The sequence below is a fragment of the Triturus cristatus genome, chromosome 4_1 (assembly GCF_964204655.1).
Source record: "Triturus cristatus chromosome 4_1, aTriCri1.1, whole genome shotgun sequence".
Classification (NCBI taxonomy): Eukaryota; Metazoa; Chordata; class Amphibia; order Caudata; family Salamandridae; genus Triturus; species Triturus cristatus.
The window spans coordinates 136768204-136778203 of record NC_140585.1 but is presented as its reverse complement, the minus strand read 5'-3'; the positions used below and the strand labels follow the sequence as shown (position 1 = coordinate 136778203).

At 39.7% G+C, this 10000-nt stretch overlaps 4 non-coding genes across 4 annotated transcripts; all 4 read left to right on the top strand.

The window, feature by feature from the left end:
- The first annotated feature begins 5215 nt into the window (after positions 1–5215).
- On the top strand, positions 5216–5288 carry TRNAR-CCU (transfer RNA arginine (anticodon CCU)). Its single transcript has one exon. It is a non-coding gene; the product is annotated as a tRNA-Arg (tRNA).
- A 647-nt stretch (positions 5289–5935) lies between these two features.
- On the top strand, positions 5936–6008 carry TRNAR-UCG (transfer RNA arginine (anticodon UCG)). The gene has a single exon. It is a non-coding gene; the product is annotated as a tRNA-Arg (tRNA).
- Positions 6009–8539: 2531 nt separating this feature from the next.
- On the top strand, positions 8540–8612 carry TRNAR-CCU (transfer RNA arginine (anticodon CCU)). Its single transcript has one exon. It is a non-coding gene; the product is annotated as a tRNA-Arg (tRNA).
- Positions 8613–9259: 647 nt separating this feature from the next.
- Positions 9260–9332, top strand: TRNAR-UCG (transfer RNA arginine (anticodon UCG)). The gene has a single exon. It is a non-coding gene; the product is annotated as a tRNA-Arg (tRNA).
- The last annotated feature ends 668 nt before the right edge of the window (positions 9333–10000 follow it).

Here is a 10000-nt window from a genome sequence, read left to right as displayed (position 1 = left end):
CTTTCCGTGTCCTACTGATGATAAGGATGGCTTGATACCATTTTCTAAGCCCAGTATATTGAGAAAAGAAGTCAGTGAAGAAGAAGTGTGGAGTCAAAAGTGGTTCTCCAATTTCTCTCCACTTGCTAAAATTGCAAAGTCTCCATTATAGCATAGAAGAGAGCGTTAAAGTCGGGGATGGAAGAGGATGAAAATGGGAAGTTTACTCATAGAGAGAAGTGAGAAATGCCCTGTGTGCACACACCGGTGTCTGACCATAGAATACATTTAAATAATGCCTCTAGAAAAGAGCTATGCATGTGTGCCTCAGTGGCCTAATGGATAAGGCACTGGCCTCCTAATCCAGGGATTGTGGGTTCAAGTCCCATCTGAGGTGATAACAAAAATCCTCCCTCTTTCTTTTCCAGAAAATTAGGTAGATTTATTACATGCTTCCTCTCAGAAGTTTATGAGAGATTAGGTACTTTGAAACGGTCCCATTTTACTTGTGTACACTTCACAGTAATGTTAGTGTACTGAAACTGCAAAGTAGATTTTTAAATGCCTTTTTTTGTGAGATCCATTTTCGACCGGCCAGAACATATTCCTTTGGAAAAAATGATTTGAATTGGATTGGTGTGAATCTTGTTTCTAGAGGTGGTGACAGGCTTTCAGCTACTTGAATAGGTCAAGCCAGGATTCATAAAACTTATACAACCTATGTGAGTGTGAAAAATTAGCATATGCAGGAAGGAGCAATTTGTACTACTTTCAAAACAGTTTCACTCCACGTCTGGAAACGTCCAGAGCTATGTAGAGCATACAAATGAGCTTTAAACTCATGAGGAAAGAGGTTTGTATGCAAAAAGGAAAACAAAAGCATATCGTACTCATAAAATTCTCAATATATAGATTCCAAAAAAGTGCTTCCAGCGAAAAGAGCTGAAAGAACACTATGGGATGTAAACCTGAATACCTTTCAATAATATGTTCTCCATCCATGCATACCACCTACATGATAAAAATCATCTCAGGTGAACGGATGACAGCGTGGCCTAATGGATAAGGCGTCTGACTTCGGATCAGAAGATTGAGGGTTCGAGTCCCTTTGTGGTCGTTTTTGACCAATGGTCACACAATCTGCTTTACATTCAGAGTGGAAAAAGTCTTTTCCAATACTCTTGTAGTCCTCACTTTCTCATTACTAATCATTAATAAAGTGGAGTACATACTGTAAACTCATTCAGGTGTCATCTTCAGTCTAACTACTTGTGCATTTTAGTGGCATTAAAAAGTGCTTCTATGCCGACGGACTGAATATGTAATAGGTTTGCAGAATTTTGACGTGACAGAATGGGTTTTTAGCTTAAGTGTGTGTAGAAGAACTGCAAGGTGTGTGCCTATGTGTGCATAGAGTGGTACATGTGTAAAATCTGTATGATTTGGGCAGTTAAAGTGCTGATTTTGCCTCCGAGTAAGAAAAGTACTACACAAAATGTATAAAGGATCGGCACATTGGCTGCCTTTGCTGATGCCCCCGTTGCCTAATTTGTAGTGCAATGGTTAAGTTGCAGAGTGTGGTTGAACTTGGTTAGGAGACTTAGTGCCTCTTTCCGTGTCCTACTGATGATAAGGATGGCTTGATACCATTTTCTAAGCCCAGTATATTGAGAAAAGAAGTAAATGAAGAAGAAGTGAGGAGTCGAAAGTAGTTCTCCAATTTCTCTCCACTTGCTAAAATTGCAAAGTCTCCATTATAGCATAGAAGAGAGCGTTAAAGTCGGGGATGGAAGAGGATGAAAATGGGAAGTTTACTCATAGAGAGAAGTGAGAAATGCCCTGTGTGCACACACCGGTGTCTGACCATAGAATACATTTAAATAATGCCTCTAGAAAAGAGCTATGCATGTGTGCCTCAGTGGCCTAATGGATAAGGCACTGGCCTCCTAATCCAGGGATTGTGGGTTCAAGTCCCATCTGAGGTGATAACAAAAATCCTCCCTCTTTCTTTTCCAGAAAATTAGGTAGATTTATTACATGCTTCCTCTCAGAAGTTTATGAGAGATTAGGTACTTTGAAACGGTCCCATTTTACTTGTGTACACTTCACAGTCATGTTAGTGTACTGAAACTGCAAAGTAGATTTTTAAATGCCTTTTTTTGTGAGATCCATTTTCGACCGGCCAGAACATATTCCTTTGGAAAAAATGATTTGAATTGGATTGGTGTGAATCTTGTTTCTAGAGGTGGTGACAGGCTTTCAGCTACTTGAATAGGTCAAGCCAGGATTCATAAAACTTATACAACCTATGTGAGTGTGAAAAATTAGCATATGCAGGAAGGAGCAATTTGTACTACTTTCAAAACAGTTTCACTCCACGTCTGGAAACGTCCAGAGCTATGTAGAGCATACAAATGAGCTTTAAACTCATGAGGAAAGAGGTTTGTATGCAAAAAGGAAAACAAAAGCATATCGTACTCATAAAATTCTCAATATATAGATTCCAAAAAAGTGCTTCCAGCGAAAAGAGCTGAAAGAACACTATGGGATGTAAACCTGAATACCTTTCAATAATATGTTCTCCATCCATGCATACCACCTACATGATAAAAATCATCTCAGGTGAACGGATGACAGCGTGGCCTAATGGATAAGGCGTCTGACTTCGGATCAGAAGATTGAGGGTTCGAGTCCCTTTGTGGTCGTTTTTGACCAATGGTCACACAATCTGCTTTACATTCAGAGTGGAAAAAGTCTTTTCCAATACTCTTGTAGTCCTCACTTTCTCATTACTAATCATTAATAAAGTGGAGTACATACTGTAAACTCATTCAGGTTGCATCTTCAGTCTAACTACTTGTGCATTTTAGTGGCATTAAAAAGTGCTTCTATGCCGACGGACTGAATATGTAATAGGTTTGCAGAATTTTGACGTGACAGAATGGGTTTTTAGCTTAAGTGTGTGTAGAAGAACTGCAAGGTGTGTGCCTATGTGTGCATAGAGTGGTACATGTGTAAAATCTGTATGATTTGGGCAGTTAAAGTGCTGATTTTGCCTCCGAGTAAGAAAAGTACTACACAAAATGTATAAAGGATCGGCACATTGGCTGCCTTTGCTGATGCCCCCGTTGCCTAATTTGTAGTGCAATGGTTAAGTTGCAGAGTGTGGTTGAACTTGGTTAGGAGACTTAGTGCCTCTTTCCGTGTCCTACTGATGATAAGGATGGCTTGATACCATTTTCTAAGCCCAGTATATTGAGAAAAGAAGTAAGTGAAGAAGAAGTGTGGAGTCGAAAGTGGTTCTCCAATTTCGCTCCACTTGCTAAAATTGCAAAGTCTCCATTATAGCATAGAAGAGAGCGTTAAAGTCGGGGATGGAAGAGGATGAAAATGGGAAGTTTACTCATAGAGAGAAGTGAGAATTGCCCTTTGTGCACACACCGGTGTCTGACCATAGAATACATTTAAATAATGCCTCTAGAAAAGAGCTATGCATGTGTGCCTCAGTGGCCTAATGGATAAGGCACTGGCCTCCTAATCCAGGGATTGTGGGTTCAAGTCCCATCTGAGGTGATAACAAAAATCCTCCCTCTTCCTTTTCCAGAAAATTAGGGAGATTTATTACATGCTTCCTCTCAGAAGTTTATGAGAGATTAGGTACTTTGAAACGGTCCCATTTTACTTGTGTACACTTCACAGTCATGTTAGTGTTCTGAAACTGCAAAGTAGATTTTTAAATGCCTATTTTTGTGAGATGCATTTTCGACCTGCCAGAACATATTCCTTTGGAAAAAATGATATGAATTGGATTGGTGTGAAACTTGTTTCTAGAGGTGGTGACAGGCTTTCAGCTACTTGAATAGGTCAAGCCAGGATTCATAAAACTTATACAACCTATGTGAGTGTGAAAAATTTGCATATGCAGGAAGGAGCAATTTGTACTACTTTCAAAACAGTTTCACTCCACGTCTGGAAACGTCCAGAGCTATGTAGAGCATACAAATGAGCTTTAAACTCATGATGAAAGAGGTTTGTATGGAAAAAGGAAAACAAAAGCATATCGTACTCATAAAATTCTCAATATATAGATTCCAAAAAAGTGCTTCCAGCGAAAAGAGCTGAAAGAACACTATGGGATGTAAACCTGAATACCTTTCAATAATATGTTCTCCATCCATGCATACCACCTACATGATAAAAAACATCTCAGGTGGACGGATGACCGCGTGGCCTAATGGATAAGGTACTGTTCAAACAAGCATGGAGCAGATCTTAGGTGCACAGTTGGTTTCAAGTGAATGTAACATCTTTCATGTAAATCTGGTCAGACTGCGCTTAGAGACCCCTGTGGTTATAACGCGCCATATAAATTAAATAAATAAATAAATAAGGCGTCTGACTTCGGATCAGAAGATTGAGGGTTCGAGTCCCTTCGTGGTCGTTTTTGGCCAATGGTCACACAATCTGCTTTACATTCAGAGTGGAAAAAGTCTTTTCCAATACTCTTGTAGTCCTCACTTTCTCATTACTAATCATTAATAAAGTGGAGTACATACTGTAAACTCATTCAGGTTGCATCTTCAGTCTAACTACTTGTGCATTTTAGTGGCATTAAAAAGTGCTTCTATGCCGACGCACTGAATATGTAATAGGTTTGCAGAATTTTGACGTGACAGAATGGGTTTTTAGCTTAAGTGTGTGTAGAAGAACTGCAAGGTGTGTGCCTATGTGTGCATAGAGTGCTACATGTGTAAAATCTGTATGATTTGGGCAGTTAAAGTGCTGATTTTGCCTCCGAGTAAGAAAAGTACTACACAAAATGTATAAAGGATCGGCACATTGGCTGCCTTTGCTGATGCCCCCGTTGCATAATTTGTAGTGCAATGGTTAAGTTGCAGAGTGTGGTTGAACTTGGTTAGGAGACTTAGTGCCTCTTTCCGTGTCCTACTGATGATAAGGATGGCTTGATACCATTTTCTAAGCCCAGTATATTGAGAAAAGAAGTAAGTGAAGAAGAAGTGTGGAGTCGAAAGTGGTTCTCCAATTTCTCTCCACTTGCTAAAATTGCAAAGTCTCCATTATAGCATAGAAGAGAGCGTTAAAGTCGGGGATGGAAGAGGATGAAAATGGGAAGTTTACTTATAGAGAGAAGTGAGAAATGCCCTGTGTGCACACACCGGTGTCTGACCTTAGAATACATTTAAATAATGCCTCTAGAAAAGAGCTATGCATGTGTGCCTCAGTGGCCTAATGGATAAGGCACTGGCCTCCTAAGCCAGGGATTGTGGGTTCAAGTCCCATCTGAGGTTATAACAAAAATCCTCCCTCTTTCTTTTCCACAAAATTAGGTAGATTTATTACATGCTTCCTCTCAGAAGTTTATGAGGGATTAGGTACTTTGAAACGGTCCCATTTTACTTGTGTACACTTCACAGTCATGTTAGTGTTCTGAAACTGCAAAGTAGATTTTTAAATGCCTATTTTTGTGAGATGCATTTTCGACCGGCCAGAACATATTCCTTTGGAAAAAATGATTTGAATTGGATTGGTGTGAATCTTGTTTCTAGAGGTGGTGACAGGCTTTCAGCTACTTGAATAGGTCAAGCCAGGATTCATAAAACTTATACAACCTATGTGAGTGTGAAAAATTAGCATATGCAGGAAGGAGCAATTTGTACTACTTTCAAAACAGTTTCACTCCACGTCTGGAAACGTCCAGAGCTATGTAGAGCATACAAATGAGCTTTAAACTCATGAGGAAAGAGGTTTGTATGCAAAAAGGAAAACAAAAGCATATCGTACTCATAAAATTCTCAATATATAGATTCCAAAAAAGTGCTTCCAGCGAAAAGAGCTGAAAGAACACTATGGGATGTAAACCTGAATACCTTTCAATAATATGTTCTCCATCCATGCATACCACCTACATGATAAAAATCATCTCAGGTGAACGGATGACCGCGTGGCCTAATGGATAAGGCATCTGACTTCGGATCAGAAGATTGAGGGTTCGAGTCCCTTCGTGGTCGTTTTTGGCCAATGGTCACACAATCTGCTTTACATTCAGAGTGGAAAAAGTCTTTTCCAATACTCTTGTAGTCCTCACTTTCTCATTACTAATAATTAATAAAGTGGAGTACATACTGTAAACTCATTTAGGTTGCATCTTCAGTCTAACTACTTGTGCATTTTAGTGGCATTAAAAAGTGCTTCTATGCCGACGCACTGAATATGTAATAGGTTTGCAGAATTTTGACGTGACAGAATGGGTTTTTAGCTTAAGTGTGTGTAGAAGAACTGCAAGGTGTGTGCCTATGTGTGCATAGAGTGCTACATGTGTAAAATCTGTATGATTTGGGCAGTTAAAGTGCTGATTTTGCCTCCGAGTAAGAAAAGTACTACACAAAATGTATAAAGGATCGGCACATTGGCTGCCTTTGCTGATGCCCCCGTTGCCTAATTTGTAGTGCAATGGTTAAGTTGCAGAGTGTGGTTGAACTTGGTTAGGAGACTTGGTGCCTCTTTCCGTGTCCTGCTGATGATAAGGATGGCTTGATACCATTTTCTAAGCCCAGTATATTGAGAAAAGAAGTAAGTGAAGAAGAAGTGTGGACTCGAAAGTGGTTCTCCAATTTCTCTCCACTTGCTAAAATTGCAAAGTCTCCATTATAGCATAGAAGAGAGCGTTAAATTCGGGGATGGAAGAGGATGAAAATGGGAAGTTTACTTATAGAAAGAAGTGAGAAATGCCCTGTGTGCACACACCGGTGTCTGACCATAGAATACATTTAAATAATGCCTCTAGAAAAGAGCTATGCATGTGTGCCTCAGTGGCCTAATGGATAAGGCACTGGCCTCCTAATCCAGGGATTGTGGGTTCAAGTCCCATCTGAGGTGATAACAAAAATCCTCCCTCTTCCTTTTCCAGAAAATTAGGGAGATTTATTACATGCTTCCTCTCAGAAGTTTATGAGAGATTAGGTACTTTGAAACGGTCCCATTTTACTTGTGTACACTTCACAGTCATGTTAGTGTTCTGAAACTGCAAAGTAGATTTTTAAATGCCTATTTTTGTGAGATGCATTTTCGACCGGCCAGAACATATTCCTTTGGAAAAAATGATATGAATTGGATTGGTGTGAAACTTGTTTCTAGAGGTGGTGACAGGCTTTCAGCTACTTGAATAGGTCAAGCCAGGATTCATAAAACTTATACAACCTATGTGAGTGTGAAAAATTAGCATATGCAGGAAGGAGCAATTTGTACTACTTTCAAAACAGTTTCACTCCACGTCTGGAAACGTCCAGAGCTATGTAGAGCATACAAATGAGCTTTAAACTCATGATGAAAGAGGTTTGTATGGAAAAAGGAAAACAAAAGCATATCGTACTCATAAAATTCTCAATATATAGATTCCAAAAAAGTGCTTCCAGCGAAAAGAGCTGAAAGAACACTATGGGATGTAAACCTGAATACCTTTCAATAATATGTTCTCCATCCATGCATACCACCTACATGATAAAAAACATCTCAGGTGGACGGATGACCGCGTGGCCTAATGGATAAGGTACTGTTCAAACAAGCATGGAGCAGATCTTAGGTGCACAGTTGGTTTCAAGTGAATGTAACATCTTTCATGTAAATCTGGTCAGACTGCGCTTAGAGACCCCTGTGGTTATAACGCGCCATATAAATTAAATAAATAAATAAATAAGGCGTCTGACTTCGGATCAGAAGATTGAGGGTTCGAGTCCCTTCGTGGTCGTTTTTGGCCAATGGTCACACAATCTGCTTTACATTCAGAGTGGAAAAAGTCTTTTCCAATACTCTTGTAGTCCTCACTTTCTCATTACTAATCATTAATAAAGTGGAGTACATACTGTAAACTCATTCAGGTTGCATCTTCAGTCTAACTACTTGTGCATTTTAGTGGCATTAAAAAGTGCTTCTATGCCGACGCACTGAATATGTAATAGGTTTGCAGAATTTTGACGTGACAGAATGGGTTTTTAGCTTAAGTGTGTGTAGAAGAACTGCAAGGTGTGTGCCTATGTGTGCATAGAGTGCTACATGTGTAAAATCTGTATGATTTGGGCAGTTAAAGTGCTGATTTTGCCTCCGAGTAAGAAAAGTACTACACAAAATGTATAAAGGATCGGCACATTGGCTGCCTTTGCTGATGCCCCCGTTGCATAATTTGTAGTGCAATGGTTAAGTTGCAGAGTGTGGTTGAACTTGGTTAGGAGACTTAGTGCCTCTTTCCGTGTCCTACTGATGATAAGGATGGCTTGATACCATTTTCTAAGCCCAGTATATTGAGAAAAGAAGTAAGTGAAGAAGAAGTGTGGAGTCGAAAGTGGTTCTCCAATTTCTCTCCACTTGCTAAAATTGCAAAGTCTCCATTATAGCATAGAAGAGAGCGTTAAAGTCGGGGATGGAAGAGGATGAAAATGGGAAGTTTACTTATAGAGAGAAGTGAGAAATGCCCTGTGTGCACACACCGGTGTCTGACCATAGAATACATTTAAATAATGCCTCTAGAAAAGAGCTATGCATGTGTGCCTCAGTGGCCTAATGGATAAGGCACTGGCCTCCTAAGCCAGGGATTGTGGGTTCAAGTCCCATCTGAGGTTATAACAAAAATCCTCCCTCTTTCTTTTCCACAAAATTAGGTAGATTTATTACATGCTTCCTCTCAGAAGTTTATGAGGGATTAGGTACTTTGAAACGGTCCCATTTTACTTGTGTACACTTCACAGTCATGTTAGTGTTCTGAAACTGCAAAGTAGATTTTTAAATGCCTATTTTTGTGAGATGCATTTTCGACCGGCCAGAACATATTCCTTTGGAAAAAATGATTTGAATTGGATTGGTGTGAATCTTGTTTCTAGAGGTGGTGACAGGCTTTCAGCTACTTGAATAGGTCAAGCCAGGATTCATAAAACTTATACAACCTATGTGAGTGTGAAAAATTAGCATATGCAGGAAGGAGCAATTTGTACTACTTTCAAAACAGTTTCACTCCACGTCTGGAAACGTCCAGAGCTATGTAGAGCATACAAATGAGCTTTAAACTCATGAGGAAAGAGGTTTGTATGCAAAAAGGAAAACAAAAGCATATCGTACTCATAAAATTCTCAATATATAGATTCCAAAAAAGTGCTTCCAGCGAAAAGAGCTGAAAGAACACTATGGGATGTAAACCTGAATACCTTTCAATAATATGTTCTCCATCCATGCATACCACCTACCTGATAAAAATCATCTCAGGTGAACGGATGACCGCGTGGCCTAATGGATAAGGCATCTGACTTCGGATCAGAAGATTGAGGGTTCGAGTCCCTTCGTGGTCGTTTTTGGCCAATGGTCACACAATCTGCTTTCCATTCAGAGTGGAAAAAGTCTTTTCCAATACTCTTGTAGTCCTCACTTTCTCATTACTAATAATTAATAAAGTGGAGTACATACTGTAAACTCATTTAGGTTGCATCTTCAGTCTAACTACTTGTGCATTTTAGTGGCATTAAAAAGTGCTTCTATGCCGACGCACTGAATATGTAATAGGTTTGCAGAATTTTGACGTGACAGAATGGGTTTTTAGCTTAAGTGTGTGTAGAAGAACTGCAAGGTGTGTGCCTATGTGTGCATAGAGTGCTACATGTGTAAAATCTGTATGATTTGGGCAGTTAAAGTGCTGATTTTGCCTCCGAGTAAGAAAAGTACTACACAAAATGTATAAAGGATCGGCACATTGGCTGCCTTTGCTGATGCCCCCGTTGCCTAATTTGTAGTGCAATGGTTAAGTTGCAGAGTGTGGTTGAACTTGGTTAGGAGACTTGGTGCCTCTTTCCGTGTCCTGCTGATGATAAGGATGGCTTGATACCATTTTCTAAGCCCAGTATATTGAGAAAAGAAGTAAGTAAGAAGAAGTGTGGAGTCGAAAGTGGTTCTCCAATTTCTCTCCACTTGCTAAAATTGCAAAGTCTCCATTATAGCATAGAAGAGAGCGTTAAATTCGGGG